This window comes from Anas platyrhynchos, chromosome 2, assembly GCF_047663525.1.
Source record: "Anas platyrhynchos isolate ZD024472 breed Pekin duck chromosome 2, IASCAAS_PekinDuck_T2T, whole genome shotgun sequence".
In the NCBI taxonomy this organism is placed as follows: domain Eukaryota; kingdom Metazoa; phylum Chordata; class Aves; order Anseriformes; family Anatidae; genus Anas; species Anas platyrhynchos.
The window spans coordinates 28000793-28019576 of record NC_092588.1 but is presented as its reverse complement, the minus strand read 5'-3'; positions in this window follow the sequence as shown (position 1 = coordinate 28019576).

The following is an 18784-nucleotide window of genomic DNA, read 5'->3' as shown; positions in this document are numbered from 1 at the left end:
ATTATTGCAAATATGCTTTAGACTTTTGCATTTGTCTCAAAGAATAAAGAGTGCATAGTCTTGTACCATTGCCTTTCTCCCTTTGATGAATTGCATAGTTTGGTGTTGATAACATTGGTAACAAAATAAGAATATGTTTTGTGGACTACAATCCTGCTATCTCATCTATCTTAAACAGAGAAAAAAAACTGTGGACACATAAATTTTAAAAAGTGTAAAAAATATCCTAATCAGTATGGTGCACTAAATCCTTGATTACTTTTATGTATGTAATGCATTAATTTCAGCAGTCCAGAGAAATTACTGAAATAAATTGCTTTCTATTAGGTTTTGAGAGACACTGAAGACCTTGGAGCATCCCACACCTCACAAGAGCAATTGCTAGAGAATTAGAAGTTTATTCCTGCAGTTTCAACACTTTTTTACTAGCTGAAATAATTTCCCACAAGCTGTGGCTGCTTTTCAGTTGGCTGTAAATTCAAAACTGTACCATAAATTCCTGGTATGACTGTTGATATGCAAGCAGTTATGGTTATGCATTTCTACTACAAAATGCAAAGAGTATATATTATTTTTACTGTATCTCTAAGAGAGAGTTCTGTGTTCACTTGCTTATGTTTATCTTTTGAGTAATCAGAGTTAAAGAATGTTCATTTTGTCAGTTTCACAAAATAAAACAATCTGGTTCTTCCTGAGGCCTTTTGTCCCCCGGCAAATTTATCTATATGGTATGTGTTCCACCTCATCTATCTGCCTTTCATCTCCATGAATTCTCCCATTTATCTCTGTATATATTGCAATTTAAAGCATGCATTCAGGAATTATTTTTATTTCCAAAAATGAGAATTTGATAGAATATATTGTAACATTTTCCCATAAAGAAGTACAGCTCATGTACAGCTAATGATGAATTACAGAACAAATCTGACTCACCTTGTCTTAAGAATACATTTTATAAAGTATCTTCAGCTTAGGGCTTCTGTACAGATCATCAGTATGATCTGCAAAAAAAAGTGCAATAAAATGAAATGGACCAGTTTAGGGTTATCTGTGAGGGAGAGACAGAAAGACTGTGAAGTTTTATGTTCATTATAATTCAGATTAGAATGCAGATAGAGATCTTCTGATAGTAAAAATAATAATAATACAAAAGGATTACTGTTATGGAAATTTTTGTCTTTCTAAATTTGGACTGGACATCAAAATACTTGTATGAATATGCAGAACCCACTTAATCCTGTATGTAACACATGCCAGATTTCTTTACCAGTTCATCATGGATCCATCGGGAGATAATGTTCTATGCAATTACAGTGAGTAAATGTGCTAGTCATTTAAATTAATCTTGCATTGATTATTGCAATTTGCTTCTATTCAAATTACAAAGAAGAACAAATGAAAATTCATCCTCAGAGATTTTAATATCAAAAAGGCAAGATTTCAGTATTCGTGTCAAGACAAGTTAACTGAATAGAAATGTCTATGCACTTAAATGAGGAAAAGACTTGCTATTCCCTAATCAAAAATGCTTTAGCAAGAGCATAGCCAGCAGGTTGAGAGGAGTGTTAACATCCTTCTCTTCAGCAGCTGGGAGGCTGCTTCTGGAGTACTGGGTCCAGTTTTTGACTCCAAGATAAAGAGATGACATCAACAGAGTGTTCTGAGTCCAATGGAAGGTCAGTTCAGGGGGCTGGAGCACAACATACTGCATCCTGATGCTGAGAGAGCTGGGTTTGTTACAACCTGAGAAGGTTAAGGAGACCCCTTAAAACAATCTGGAGAAAAGGGGAGAAAAGCTAGACATTTCCCAAAAATGTACAGCAAGAAGATGAGAAGTGGCAGAATCTGGAACATGGGGAATTTTTAGATATAATGGGAAAGATAAAGGAAGAAAGAAGGAGAGAAGGAGAGAGAGAGAAAGAGAGAGAGAGAGAGAGAGAAAGAAAGAAAGAAAGAAAGAAAGAAGAAGAAGAAGAAGAAGAAGGAGGAGGGAAAAGGAAAAGGAAAAGGAAAAGGAAAAGGAAAAGGAAAAGGAAAAGGAAAAGGAAAAGGAAAAGGAAAAGGAAAAGAGAAAAAAAAAGAAAAAAAAAGAAAAAGAAAAAGAAAAAGAAAAAGAAAAAGAAAAAGAAAAAGAAAAAGAAAAAGAAAAAGAAAAAGAAAAAGAAAAAGAAAAAGAAAAAGAAAAGAAAAAGAAAAAGAAAAGAAAAAGAAAAAGAAAAAAAAGAAAAAGAAAAAAGAAAAAGGAAAAGGAAAAGGAAAAGGAAAAGGAAAAGGAAAAGGAAAAGGAAAAGGAAAAGGAAAAGAAAGAAAATGAAAACACAAGGGTGGTCAAATATTTACATATATAAACCAAAGGGGCAGTGGCACCTGAATTTGGAGATGCTCAGACCTTGAGTGCACATGCTGTTGAGCAGCACGCTCTAACTGGACCTGCTGGGAGCAGGAGGTTGGACTAAATCACCTCTGGAGACCCCTTCTAACGTGCATGTTTGTGTGATCTACAAAATTAAGCTGCCTTCACTGAAGGTGGCAGTTCCATCAATTGTTCTCAGGCATGAAAGCAAAACAGTGCCACCCTGTGATTTATTCTGTTGAATTAATGATAATGACAAGAGAACAATTACAAGTGAAGGAGACTTCACAAAAAGTCTGGGGAGAGTAGGGGAACAGATTGCTGAAAAGTTTCAGCATTTTCAGAATTTGCGGTAGGCTGCAGACGAGTGGTGAAGGAAGATGGAAGAGGAGAAAGAGAAGAGCCTCTAAACAGAAAAGCATTGCAGAGTAGCTAAGCAATGGTAATTTTTTGCAAGTGAAAGCAGATAAACTGCCTTCCATGAGGTGAGAGCCTGCATACAGGTTTGGGTTAATAATTAATATCAGCTACTCTATATTAACCACTTACATACAGGCTTTTACTCCTTGACACAGTAATTTGCTTGCTTGTATTTGTTACCAAAAAGAGGCAAGCTATGTAACCTTGGCTGCACAAAAGCCTATCCACTGGAACTGGTTTGCAGGAACATTTTCATGAAGCCATCAGCTCTGGCCTCCAGCACTGACTCACTTCACATTCAGCACTGCTCAGACATTGCAGGCCCTACCGTGGAGGTGAGTAACCAAATGCAGGTGTTGGGAATTAGAAAAAGGAGGGTCTACTGTCTCTCTTGTCCTTCGAGCACCATCAAAAGGCTCAGAACCCCAAAAGTGAGTCTCGTGACATAACGTAGAATAGTTTTTGTTTGTTTGTTTGCTTTTTAACAGACAAAAGTCAGGTCTACTAAAGGCAGAATAGAAATGTGAGTATCTCAAACAAATTTATTAAGAAAATATTCCCTTCAGGCTTGCTCTGAGTCAGGAAATGTCCATATCATATGCTAGGTTGCAAAAAATACCACACAGTTCTGTGTGAGTCCCTTTGTAGCCTCTTTCCTTGGTCGCCTCTGGTGACTGGCCATGCCTCTCCTCGTCGCTCCCTGCAGGACTTCACTGGTATGGCTTCCTGGGTGCTGTGGGCCTCTTGGCAGAGCTGCTTCCTCTGATGTGACCCACTTGGTCTCAGGGAAAGCATTATTTCCAGAGGCAATGTGAAGCTGCCAAAGCAAGTAAAACAGGCAGTCTGGAGAAGATCCAGCTATGGATATGGTACACCAAAGAAGTAATTGAATACTTTATGTACCTCTCATTTAATATATATATATAAGAGAATGGGTTTTCAGCATTCATGCAGTATTAACTTTCTACCCAATTTTCTCTCTTACCAAAGCCTGCTTTTCTGAATGTAGCTCTCCCATAGCCACTATACCACTAACAAATAGCCTAGAGAAAGGGTGGCAAAATTTTGCTGTATTTTATTCAATTATACAGTGTGCTTCCTTATCATCATTATTTAGAAGTCCCTTAAAGTTTCTTGCTAGACTTTCTAATGTTCACTTTCCATAGCCCACATGGTGGAGCCAGTTCCCCAACATTCACAGTGTCTGATACCACTTGCAAATAACAGGAGGCCTGAGCTACAATGCAGTCTAGACTTCCTCTGGTCCATCAGGAGTAATGAAATAAGCATTGAAACAAAGGCACTGAACAAAGAAAGATTCAAGCATCCTAAAAGTTTCTGGGGAATGTATGATCATCATCCCATCTACTGTGAAGTTATACTTTTGTCTACAACAGTAGAGACAGTTGCTCTCCCTCAATCAAGCCAAAATGGGGCTCATTTCATGCAGTGATGGATCATGTAAAATCAGCTGATCGTCTGAACATAACCCATGTGTTAATTACAGGTAGAACACGACATAAAAGACTGCTTTACAGTAATAGATACCACACACCCATGGCTGAGTTAAATTCTACATCCGATATTTTGATCTTTACTTCCTGCGTAGGCCAGTCCTCATTTCTGTCATTCCTGCCACTAGCATGTCCCCCGTACAGTGTCCAAGGAGCTGGTCATTCACAAAGCCCCATGTGCAGCATCTGGAGGACTCCAAAAATAACAGAGGTACGGGCTGCTTTCTCCTCACCTAACTTCCTACTAAACACACCCTGACCCTGGACATGCCCCCTCAGGCAGAGAGGGGTACGTATGTGTTTATGTCAAACAAGGAGATGAATTCCTGGGCTATATGCTGCCTCTGGTTTCCTCTGCGGTTTGATTACTTTGGATACAGAAAGCCACAGACCAAACCCTTTACTGAACAATGCTTCCAGTTGAGTATCCTTTACCCCTATTGATTTCAAATAATTACAGAGAGTACCTACCACTATAATGAGTTCTCTCATCCATAATTTCCGTATACCAAAGGCGAGCCAACAACACCAACAATTTCGCATTAGGCTAATTGTTGGTTGCGTTAGGCACTTGCTTGCAGAAAAAAAGAGAAGTGATGCTTCCACTCTGCTCGGTGTTGATGTGGTCCCACCTGCAGTACTGTGCCCAGTCCTGGGCCCCCCTGTACAACACAGACATGGACGTGCTGGAGAGTCCAAGGAAGGGCCACCAAGATGGTGAAGGGCCTGGAGCGCCTCTCCTGTTAGGAGAGGCTGAGAGACTGCTCTGCCTGGAGAAGGGTTGGTGCAGGGGGAATCTCATCAATATCCATAAATACCTGAACAGAGGGTGCAGGGCAGAGCCAGGCTCTTCTCAGTGGTGCCCAGTGACAAGGCAAGATGCCATGGGCACACATCGGGACACAGGAGGCTCTCTCTGAACACCAGGAAGCACTTTTTCAATGTGAAGGTGACTGGAGTGCCCACAGGTTGTGGAGTTTCCCTTGGAGATCTTCAAAGGCTGTCTGAACACAGTTTTGGGCAACCTGCTCCAGGTGCCCCTGCTTTACCAGGGGGGTGGACCAGATGGCCTCGAGAGGGCCCTTCTAAGCTTAACTTCTGATTCTGTGTGATTCAGGTAGTGGAATAAGAGCTAGAAGAACAACAGACAAATTCATCACAATGCCCATGTTGCTTCTCTGTCCTGTTGGTGACTGTAATGCTGGCCTGGCTGCCCATATCCAGAAAAGGGTGTTCATTTCAGAAATTTTACTTCAGGATTTTAAACTTTTGGTGTCATGACACAGAAAAGGGAAAGGCATAGCATGAGAGGAAGTTTCCATGCTCAGTTCAAGGAAAAAAATGACTGCTCGAGACTAAAAGAAATCTAAAAGGTAAGGCAAATGTTTCTTTCCATTGTACAGGTTTTATACTTGTTTAGAAGGGAAGCAAATGGCTTCAGACCTTGCAAAGAATTTTGTACATGATGTAGTTGGTAAGAATAGTACAATCCAAGGCAATAAAGGAGAAAAGATAGCACTAGGATCTCCCAGAAGGGAGTTACTGTGGACAGCTTTATGGCAAAGTGTGCTAAGATGAAGGCGTTCAATTTGACTCAGAATGGTTTTCTGGTTTTCCTTACCTTGACAAGTGTGTAATCAGTGCTTGATGACTGGAATCTCAGTCCAGCACTATTCAGACCTGTAAATTAGACCTGTATTGCTGTACTACATAAAGACTATTCATAATACTAAACTCTCACCATAGCCATGTTTAAATAAACCCCAGAAGTGATCTGTCTGTTGATTCTTGGCATTTGGTGGAATGAAGCCCTCCTCAGTGAAGACACATCACAGATATTAGGCATTAAATACATTCATTTTTCAAATTATAGAGTTTAGATTTAAGAGCCAGCTATGTTAACAGCATCCTTGAAATAATCTGATTATTATATAAAAACTATACTGTAGTGGTGTTTGAAAGAGGAGAGAAAAAGCAAGCAAGAGAGAAATAAAGTATTGATATATTTGCCAAATGGGGTGTGTGAATGTAACTCAGGTCACAAACAAAAGATGTTTGGTGAAGGCAGTGAAATTCTTTGCCACTCTGCACATTATTGTACACCTGATGGGGCACAAATATTTGGCAGCCACTGTACTCTTCAATCAGCAGAGGTGTGGATAGGCCATTACACCAGCTTACCCTGTTTTCTATAGCTGTGTGGTTCTCCTACACACTTCTTTCTATTTTCTGGACATGACAGAGGTGACGGAAGCATTTTTTCTAATAAAAAGCTCTAAGGTTTTTGTAAGGGAGCTGAAATAGTTTTGTGAGAGAAGCGAATGGAGGTACAGGTAATGGAGTAACATGGAGAATCTTGAAAAGGATAAAAGGAGAAATGCTGCATCCACAAGCTCACTCCCCTCTCACACATCTTACATCTCCCACGCATTGCTTTCAAAGTTTCTTGCACTGTTTTGATTATTGCTGGCTGCTGTCAGACTCTCCTCCTCCTTTTGAGCCATTCAGAGACAAGATCCTGGCCCCCATCCACAGTTCCTGCTGTGGATCTTGAATAGGAAATTGGTGACAGCTTGAAGGATACTCTACCTGGAGCTCCACGAAGTCTAACAGCTATTCACCTACGCGATAGAGCAGACAGCTGGATGAAACTCTGAGAAGAAAAGATGTAGGTGGGAATGATATCAATGAGAGAAGCTGAAATGTCTTTCTCTTTGTATTTAAAACTCCTTGTAGATGGCCCATCCCATGCCACTGATTTTGAATGTAATATACACCTTGGTTCATTTCACCACTTAATGGCAGAATCATGGAGCAATTAACATCACTAATAATGTTTCTTGCCTAGCTTCATCAGTGGTACTGATCTTCATGCCAGGACCCTCAGTTTGCAGGGGCTGTAAATTTGACCAGGCTGTAAATTTGTTCAGGCTTCTTGCCTAGCCCCTGGGCTATATTTATCCAGCTCTGACCTTGGATATTCTCAGGTGCAGCTCTCCTCCTGCTCGCTGGCAAGTCCAGCTTGATGTGTGCTACTGAATCATGCACAAGCCCTCCCACACAGAATAAGGAGGAAAGTCATGGTAAAGATTTTAAAATAGAGTTTAATATAAAAATAATGTTGTATGTATGGTAAAGAATACTCCCTACTTTGATACTTGGACTATAGGATTCTGCATTTAAATAAATGTTGATAGCTACAGACTGGTAGCCATTTCTGCATAAAAATCTCATATTTTGCCTGCATGTTTATGTGATGCAAAGCCTCTGCATATAAGTGCTTTTTTATTTTATTTTATTTTTCTTCCATAAGCTCAGAAAAGTCCAGCGAGGATACGTAATTCCATTCTTAAAGTCTCAGAGAATCCTACCACAAGGTAAGAGGAGTTACAGATTAAAATCTCTCAATGATAACTACTACATTAGTTGCTGACCTGAGTAATTATGGGACCAGGACTAAAGGATGCATTGCCCTGCATGTCAGTGAGAGGCTGTCTAACTAGCTCTTTCAGCCTACAGATCCCTTTTCTCTCTACACATGATGTCTCAATCACCCTGCATGGTAATGAAAATTTCTCTGCTGAATTAAAAAGCAAAGACACTCCATTAAAAATTCACTTCTTTCAGAGAACAGTGATGGCTTTTTTTTTTTTTTTCCCCTTAACACTGCAGGCTTCGAGCCATTAAACACTAATTTAATAGCTCCCACGGTGTTGTGCATTGTCTGTGTAATAAATCTCTGTAGGAGAAAGAATATAATCAAGGAACAATTTTTCTTGTCAGACATCATAGAGCAATGGATAGCATCAGTGTCTGCAACATACCTAAATTTATAGCTAAACAAATGCTACTGACCCTTGAATAAACAGATGAAAGTTGATTTGTTGCCCAACAATGTGTAAGACCTATAATTGAAACAGTGATTTCATTGTCTCTGTCAGGAAAGGTAGGCAATGCGAGTTTAGAAACAAACCTTTCCATGCCTAGTGTCTTAGAGCACTTTGCTAGACCTTCCACTGAAAAATTCTGAAAAAGGCATGGAACGAGTGAAATCTAAGGCTGAAGATATGGAACATGTCTTCTGTCTTAAAAGTAGTAATTGAGATAGAACTTACATTAAAGAAGATATGTACAGTACTAACCAAAAATTAAAAAGATCGCTTTCATACACCGGTGTTCATGTTAAGACTATTTCAGCACCACTGTAAGGAGTCTCATAAATCATTTTGAACATTCCCAACCAGAGCTCCTATACCTTCTTCCCATACCCTTAATAAACAAAGGGTATATTTGCTATGGATTCAGCAATCATTATTTTTATCTCAGAGTTGATGAGGAGTGAAGATCTCAGGGAGAGAATCTTGCCTGGCAGTTCTTTATAAAAGCAACTTCTTGCTAGATCCCTGTCTGTAACCTTTTATTCAAAGGTATGAACTGAGTTACAAAGAGGTTTGCTTTCTCTTGTGTTATATTTCAATCAATTTGAACTTTCAAGGGCTAAAAATTAATAGTATGAAATTAATTTAAAGTGTATTATTTAAAATTAATAAAAGTGAGCGTTACCAGTCAATTTTTGGAAACCTGACAAAATTTGCTGCTCATGCTATTTTGCTGAGCTCTCTGTCGTCCATGCTGGAAGCAAGGTGGGTGTTTGCTTGTCACAAGATCTGCCTAAAGGGCTAGTCGTTTTTAGATATTTCTGCTATTTTATTTCTCTGTAATTCTCTAAATGCAGCACAAAAAGCAACACTACATTGGAAATCTCTATTGTTTTTGTTTTGTTTTGTTTTGTTTGTTTGTTTGTTTTCTTGTTGTATTGAAGCATCTTTAATCAGGAATTTAAGGTCCATGATTCAGAAAAGATTTGCCTGGAAGATCCTCACAATAGCATCTCGGCCATACTACATGTAGAGCAATAAAGCTTCAAGTTAAGCAGTGGATCCATTTCTTAAAATAAATACTTGCATTCATATCTTCATATTGTATGATTGTGAGGGGTAGTTCACAACGCACTTGTTCATGTTACTCTAACCTCTTCACTTGGAAATATATACTGTGATTGAACTGTTGAATAAAAGGTATCTTATTTTAAATGTGTTGCCTAGATAGGCATCATGAATGGACATATTTCCATGTCAGCAAGGAAACTCAATACCTTATGTGGCAGAAAAAGGAGTAAGTTAATTCAATTTATGAGTGTGTAGCGAAAAAAAAAAAAATCAGGACTGGTAAATAAGTATCATAGCAATGAATGGTTATAATCAGTCAGAAGGAGAGAAGCTGTTGAACATCTCCTTGCCTCAGCTTCTGTCTCACCATCTGGTCTGTCTGCTGCATACGAAATGTCAAACCTCAGTAGTCAGAACTGGTGGTGGAAATAAGCAAGAACATTCATATTCTCTGAAATGGGGATGTGGAGTTTTGCCAAACAGCTCAGATGGATAGGGCACCAAGGTAGTATTACCTAGAGAAAGCTTTCCCATAGACTCCTTGTCACTGGGAATCACTGTATAATCCATTTACCCTGAACATTAGTGTTGGCTGGAATTTATGATCTAATTATTCCATCAGGATATGGACACTTAGTTAATGCATACAAACAACTTTGTTATTTAGAATTACTCCATTTGGTACACTCGCTGGATGGCACCCGAGGAAGGAAATTGTACGGCTTTCACCGTAATAGAAGATAAATCCAACTCCATAAACATAATTACACTGGCCACAGCCCAGAAATCCTTCTCACTCATTTTCCAAAATAATCTATGGCTCAGTGTTATGCATCTGGCTTCAAATCTTGCTACGGACATGGTTCCTTCTCCTGCTTCATTCTCTCTCTGTAGTTGATAAGACCAACAGTCCTTGTTGGCTCTCTCTCTGCTTAACTTGTCCTAGGGTTGTCTCTAGTGGCAGGTTTTGTTCTAAAGTTTGCTCTCATTTTCTTTTTCTTTAAATTTTGGAGGGCTTTCTGAGGGCCCTTCCACCATCAATCTTTTTTTGTGGTGATGTCTTCTTGCTTACCTGTAACTGGTCTAAGAAAGCATGCTTCCCTTTGCACAGGAGATGGTCAGTGCAGGCTGCAAACTGTACAGTCTGGGAAGAAAAAATACACTTGTTGGATTTTTCACAGAAGCAGTCTGATTAGAGTTGCCAGACTTGTTGAAGGATTTTGTGAGTTCCCAGCTCTGGTCAGAGTGTCAGGTAGACTTGCAAGTGAGTTCTTTCTATGCTTCTGGGTTGTCTTGCATTAGCATCTCCACTACTGTCCTAATACTAGCTATTATGCAGAACTTCACATGGTCCTCTGCCCACCCAGTAATATTCCTCTTGGTATTTTTTTGTCTGTTCAGCTAGCCTGCTTTATATTAAATGCAGCAAACTTGTTGCCTCTGGCAATTACACATGGGCAATGTGTGTTTGTGTGAGTGCACACAGGCACAAAAGCAAATATTTTCCAGGGCTCTGAAAGGAATTGAAAGGTAGCAGACAAAACAATGCAGTCAACAGAAATGGCTGGATGGCATTCAGAAAGTATCCAAATGAGCTCACAATTATGTGTTGTAGCTGCACTGCATTGCAAAGTGGGTAGATGGGAACATATGCTGAAATACAGCAAGTGTTTTACCAGCGTTCCAGACAAGACTGCCAACACATTTTGATCATTCACTTAGATGTGTTTACTTTTTTTTTTTTTCTAGCTCATCCACATATAAAAACCTTTACCTGAGAAGGTGCAAAATTACTGATACTAGCAAACTTGGCATTTTTTTCTCTTTCTAGTACAGAATTCTGTTCATGAGGACTTTTAAATAAGGTAAGTGGTAGAGTGGAGAAAGCCATAGCAGCTAGGCAATTCTGTAGATCAGTAGCAATAAAAATAGAATAATTGCTGGCCAAAAGATATTTTATAAGCCATCTACTCTTAGTCTGCAAGTATCAGATTCTGCTCTTTGACAATATAAACTGTGAGAAAACAGATAAATTGTGACATATTAGCAACCTAATTTCACTCAGTATGCTGCTCTTTTTATTTTGGTAGACAAAGATCTGGCTGTTAATAGGTTTCCATTCATGCCTACCATGTTTTCCATAACCTGGCACAAATTTCAGTGAAGTAGAAGGCATATGACAAACTGGCTTCTTGGCTGTGACATGTCACACCAACTATGGCATGCTCAATGAAAAACACAACATGAACATCTTACACATGCCAGTCTGCTGCAAAACAATATGGTGCCTTCTGCAGCTTCTGTTTTGTTGCATTGTTTTCCACAAATTCATAACTAAAATGGAAGCTACACTATATTAATATTTGTACTAGGCACAAAACAGTCATTCTGAATCTGTTCTGTAATATGCTGCAATCTTTCTGCATGAAGGCATCAAAGTGGAACAACTGAAGCAGGCATATCTTACTTACCCTGCTCTATGGGCTGAATAACACCAGCTTCTCCTTGCATGTCACCTCCTCCAGGCACTAAACAACTTACTGACCCTCCACAGGACTCAAAACACTGTGAATGTATTTTTTGTGCTACTGGGCTCAAAGCTGGCCTCCAGAGCAGTTGTGCAAGTGTTGAAGAGAGGGAAAACATCACTCCCCCAGCATGTCCTGGTGCCTGGGCTTGCTCCTGCCCAGGGCAGGACCTTGCACTGCCTTGGATGAACTTCACAAGGTTCCCATGAACCCGATTTTCTGTGTGCCTCTGGAGAGCAGCATCTCATTTCATCCCTGAACTTGCTGAGGGTGTATTTCATGCCACTGGTCAGGTCATTACAGTTTTGCCATTATGTAAAATAAAAGAAATGTCACTCTGTCTATCTTAGAAAGATATTTTACTGCAGCAAGCCTTGTTCATAGTATCTGAATAAATAGCTACCTTAATTTCATTTAAATTATCAGAATCTCTTTGATTTTCATCTTTCATTTTTATCATAGGCTTGCCAGACTTTAAGGATGGAGACTTTATATACTGGAGGATTGTCACAGTGCATTTCTGCTTTTACTGGACATATTTATTGACCTTGCCGTTATCTCTTTACACTTCTGCACTCAGACACTGTGTTCTGCCTTTCTTTTCTCCTTTCTGTTTTATGCACTCCTGGCAACCAGGCTATCTTCCGTCATGCAAATAATTCTTATGCCACAAGTCTTTTTACATCTTTTTCTTCACTGCTGCCCCTTCCTATTGAGTCCCCTTTCTTACTCCTTTCTGCTTGCCCCAGGAATTCATATCAGCCTCTACTATTCTTCTTCCATACCCAGTTCCCGTTCTCCTTGTGGCCTAAGCTATTCTCTCTGCCACTCAAGAGAGGTTTCACATCTCTCTTCTTCTCTTTCTTCCTTTTTTATTTTTTTTTCCTGTTCAGCCAATAAATCAGTGAATGATTTATATGTAAATATGCCTAATTGGGAAGATGAATAAGGAAAGAATTCAGTTTATAGCTGGGCAGTGCGGTATTAACTGGTGTGAGCAGCTGGCTGTTTATTTGATCTGCAGGAAACTGTGGAGGTATTTTAGCTGCTAGAGTGCTATGGTGCTGCCCATTCTATAGTTATCACATTACTTCCAAGCAGACAGACAGAGAAATGTCATCAAGATGATGTCATAACGCTTAGCCAAATCAGTTATGTGATGTTGATCTCAACACAGTTTTGAAATACACTGCAGGTCTGAAGTTGAGTCTTTATAAACCAGTTTTAGGCAGGCTTGTATATACAAAGTTGTGTGTACTAATACATCTCCCTTTTGTCAGTACATCTCCCTTGTACTTTTACTCTCCTGGATATGTGCATTTTCCAGATTTACTGAATAACATGCCTACTGTGCAAATACCTGTAGCAGTGTAGCTTACCAGCAGTTCAGCAAGGAGGCTTTCCTAGTAGCTAATAATACTGGGATTTTATCCCCTTCAGATACTTTCCATGTATAGATATGAGACAAAGATGACACTTTCAGACTATATCTTTTTGAAAAGCAGTGCTTCATTCACTCCCTTAAAAGAATGTGCCATTGCCTTCAGCAATATTTTCAACTGGTTTTGATTTTAAAATATGAAATTCATATGGTATCCTCTCTACATATATTTTACCATAAAAACACAGCTATGTTGAGCTATAATCATGACATGACAGATTGGAAAATATTTTCTATTTAATATTTCTTAAGTTAGTTTTCTGGGTGTGATCAGCTGATTTCCAAGTTTTGTTTTCTTTTGTTTTGTTTTGTTTTGTTTTGGGGGGGAAAGGGGAGAACTATATTCAATAAAGGTGGAGGAACTAAAGAATTTGTGCATGTTCCTTTCTTCAAATAACTGCTTTGCCAGTGTTTTTCAGAAGGAGCTGGTAGCCATTCTTCTGAAGTAGGAATTCTTTGCACCCTTTTGGTGATCCCTAACCTATACAAAGTACATACAGATGTCTCTGCTTAAGTTGTTGTGTATACTTACCACCAAACTTCATATTTAAAGTCTCTGGATGTGATCTGTGAAGGCACTGTGAAATACCTGCTGTAGTCTTACTGCTTACAACTCGGGAACCATAGATAGGTTGTTTCCCAGAGGTTTCATATCTATACATTCTGCTCCTCACTCCATTTTGTAAATTTTAGTATAAATTTATTCTGGGTGTAAAACAGAAGTGAATGGGTGGGTTACTGTGCTCATTCTCTTGCAGAAGCACTCTTCTATAAACATAGATATAATTCCAAAGAAGTAAGTATGGCCTCAGTAGACATAGCGTTTTGACAAAGGCTCAGTACTTGAGAGCAGTGCTCTTCCATTACCTTGTTCTCCATCATACAAACAAGATAGGAATGGGGAAGAAGTGTGAAGAGAAAAGGAAGGAAATACTGGCTGGAAAAGAAAAATGCTTGAATTAAAAATGTAATTTATATCAGTGTTTATATGAATAAGCCAAATTTGGGGTTGTGGTATAAGTGGTAGGTAGCACGTGATGAGAGTCTGATCTTGTAATTAGTGTTGATCTGCCTCATAATGGAAGAAGGAATTTCTCTGTTTTAACAGTGAACTTTCTCAATCAGTCTTTATATTTGTTTCTTCACTTAGTTTTGAAAACAAAGTATGCAAGGAACAAGATTATTTGGATGAAAGTCCTGCAATAAACTAACGCAGCAGGAGCTGATTCTTTCTAGACCTCGTAACAGGAATTACAAAAATACCACAGACTTATCCCACCCTCTACTTTTTTACTATTGCAAAAGAAAGAGACTGGCAATGTTACACACTAAAAAAAAATAAAAAATAAAAAAAAAATTCACTGGCTATATAATTTGACCCTTTGATGTGGCTAGGTAGAGCCATAGCTTAATAGATTCTTCCTCATGTTCTCAGCACAATGTCAGCTTGGGAAATTTCTGCAGCTGGAGATGAAAGCATCTGAGTTGCTGAGATTCTGTGAAATATGAATAACTTGGAAGAATAAATGCACATTTATTTATAATGAAAGCAAAATTTGCACATAGTGATTTAATGAATTTTGGAAATGCATAAATCTAGATCCAGGTATTTATGCTAATATTTATACACATGCTAATGAGAAATATAGCAATTCTTAGGCTGATACTTTGAATATATTTAGCTTTTTATTGAAACTGTTTTGTGTATGCCTTGGACCCAAATTCAGAATAAGCTTCTAATAATTTCTTCATTTATCCTAACAAACTTAGTTTTAATCATGATTATTATTATGTGGAAAAATATCTAGTTGAAGTATAAAGTCCAAACAACATATTTATAAGAAGCAACTGTAACTGCCCAACCTAAATCCCTTGGCCAGCTGTATGCCTTTGTCTCTCTGAACTGGAATTATTCTTCTACATGTTCAAGCTGAGACTACACACTCCTGAGTTAATGATTTTCTGTCTTATGCATATGTAAGAAGTGAATAATCTAGAGGGATGGAAACAATAAAGAGAGGTAATAGTCTTCTAATCAGCCAAGGACCTTGCACTAATTCCTGGTCCCTTGAGCAAAGCCTAAATAAAGTCATTTGGGAGGAATCACTATGTCAGGATAGCTGGAAATAGCAACCTCCTCCACTCTCTGGAAGTGGGTTATGAAACATGAGCAAAGACAACCTATTATCTATTTCTGGAAGCAGTTTTTGTATCTGTATAGCCATCACCATCAGCAGCATCAAGGCTTTGGCTTGAAGATCCTCTCAGTTGCAGATCTACCCTCCCACTGTGCTCCTCTGAGTTTTTAGCTTACTGACACAGAAGACACTTTTGTTGAGCACTTTTCCATGACATGTAAGCAAAGTGGATTCATGTTCTGCTTTCTCTTCTAGGACTTTCCTCTCATTAGCTACATTGCAGAACTATTTCAGTTCAGATATATTTCAGTCCTTCAAAAAAAATAAGTAAGGGGCAAGATTTGTACAGTAATTCTAAAAGTGCTCAGGTTTGTCTTGCCTCTAAATTATCTTCTGATAAAGACAAGCATCAGCACACATGCTCGGGTAGTCTCCCTTTGGGAGAAAGAGCAAGGGCTGGGGACCTTAGACTGGGAAGTAGCATGGCTATTTAAGTTTATAAAGAGGTTGGATTTCTTTTCCAATTTTTCCTTATGTGTGTTCCAATCCTAAGCCTGAGAATTTTTATCAAATCAGTTAATACCAAGGACTGAGAGTAAATGGTTTATATAAGCTTCAACAAATTACCCTGGGAGACATAGTCATCTGTTTAACATTTTACTAGACATTTTCCCTTCAGACATACAGTTTAAGGTCAATGTAAACCAAATAAAAAACACAAACTATACGTTAGTGGAGAAGAGTCACCAAATTGCAGGAATGTCACAGCAGCCATGTTCATACTCCATTTTTATGAAGAGATGAGTCAAATTCTTACTGTTCTAAGACTCAGTGCCAGAGCACAGATGAGCAGATGTCTCAACTCAGATTTCATTCTTGAATGGAGACTTTGATTTCAGTGTACATGCCATGTGGGTAATCTTACAGTAACACCACAATAGCTATTCTATTATAAAGTGTATAGGGTTCTGTGTATTGAATGTGCCTTTTTATTTTTTTTAAAGAATGGGTGTTGTCTGATGTCTTCTTCACTTCTTGACTACTTTTATCTCTGAACTTTACTATTATTTCTAAAGTGGATTTTAAATCAGAAATCAAATCTGTTCGTTTGTTTCTTTCTTTTCTGACTTTGTCATTAGCTAAAGCTGAGGTATTTATTAGTTCCAACGCAACCCACCAAATTGTGACCTGTGATCTGCCCTGAAATAAATTTCTGTTTCCCATCAAGAAATTAGAACAACAAAATTTTTTGAAAGTCTGGGTTCTAGTGATCTGTGCAGGGGATGAATCATCAACCATCCTGGAATACTATTTTTTACTGTGTCATTAATCTGCTTTGTAATCATGAGCTACTGTTAGTGCTCCTGACTGCCTACCTCCTTCCCATCTGTCTCTCAGGCCTTTGAAAAAGGTCTCAATATATGTTTGTGTGCTGTCTACCATGATAGGTCCTGTTAGTGCTAGACATAAAGACTAATTAGCATCAATAATAATCTTAAGATTATTATTATATCTTATTATTATATCTTAGGATATACAGCCTATAAACACATATGTGAAGGAAACACATTTAAAAAAAAAATATGTAGGAGCCAGAGGGAAAAAAAGCGGGATCCAGAGGAAGTAGCTTATGTTCTCAAAGTAAAAAAAGATTCTCTTTAAACCTATAGTGATGTTAATCTTAGCAATGTATATGGAGAAAATATGTGGTATAGGAAAAAATAATGAATGACTAATCGGAACTCCACAGGGAAGACACATAGCCATGCATTTTAATCAGTGAAATATCAGTACTTTGGGGGCATTTTGTTATTATTTTTTTATTTTTTTGCCATAAAGAGTGCCATAGAGATCACATAGAGAACATGTTAATATATTTTTTAATTTTTCTCATATAACTTTCTTCCATAACTCTCCTATAGCTTTGAAACTAGTTATTGCCATGCTGTCTGTAAAAGTATTTCACTAAATCCGGTAGTGTCTGCATTGGAGGCATTGGTGTGTGTGTTGTAACCTGGTTTGTGGCAAACTGGGATATGTCATTGTCCAAAAGTGAATGTCATTTTTCTCTGTGAAAGCTCTTTGTTTCAACCTTTTTAGACTAAATTTAATTGTGACTGTTCTCTTCTATTCAATCTGTGTATTCACTTAAAACATTTCTTTAATAATGCTTAGGCCATGTCCAACAATAAAAAAGCCCAACAAACACTTTTAATAGTTTTCTCATACCAGATTTTCTGCTAGTAAGGTCAATGTTTTTAAGTTATTCTTCTCAGGAACTTTCTGAGAAAGACAGGAATGAATATTTAACCTGGAGAGAGGTGTTGGGGGGCATTGTGCACCCTTGCAACCTACTAGTTATTATCTACTATTCTACTAGTGCACATTTTCACTGTAAATTCATAGATGCCTACCTAACAGTCCCAAAGTAATCCTGCCCCAACGACATGGCTGAACATGAGAAATGGTCTGATTGTGAAAAACGGGTGACCCGAGACAGGTTCCTTGGTGGGTGCAGGGCACATATTTGAAACAAATTGTGAGGTCGTGGAAATATTTGTATGTGGCAGGTGAGACCCAAAGATTAGCTTCAATGCATATGTCTATACTCACATACCAGAACTCCATTTATTTTTTTCTCTCTTCTCAGATATTTTCTCTCTGTGGTTTCCCTGACTTACCACTAATTTGGACTTAAGAAGCAACATAAAATTGTTTTCACAAAAATAGGCTGAGAAACTGGAAAATGCTTATACTTGTTTTCCAGGGTGCTGTTCATAGTCCTGGGCTACTACAGATAGGCTGTGGTTATGTTTGCAATGTAGCTCTATCTAGAAGACAGGCAAGGGTCTGAGTCACCAGAAGTTGTTCTGGATCTAGAGATTTGTGTGTGGGTCATGACAGTAAGAAGATGGTGGCAACTAGGAGTAACAAAATGAGGAAGAGGTGGGAAATAGTATGTGCTCCGTAGAGAATGAACACGTAGCTCCTGTTTATGTTGTTCATGACCCCCTTTTCCTACTAAAAAACTACTGGACTGCCTTGGGTGTCTCAAAACCTTCATCAGTTATCTTGCCTTTGTTTGTGGCACATGCATATGTGTTTGTTTTTTGATTGACTTTGCTCTTTAGCTTCAGTAACTTTTCCCATTTCTTGGTGTTTACCTCTCTGATGTGTATATACAGACAGCTGTCACTTCCCTCTTCCCCCTGTTTGCTATGCAAAGAACACTGCGCTTTTATAGACTCCTCTTGTAAAAGAGGCTCTTTGGTGCTCTGGTCTCCCCAGCACCTGTTCCAAATAGTCTTCATTCTGCTTTACTCAGTACACACAACAAGAAGAACAAACCTATTTCAGAGGAGGTCATACCAGCATCTCTCCAGCTCCAGTGAAACTACACATCCAGATAAGCCCTGTTTTGTACCTGCTTTTTATAAGCAG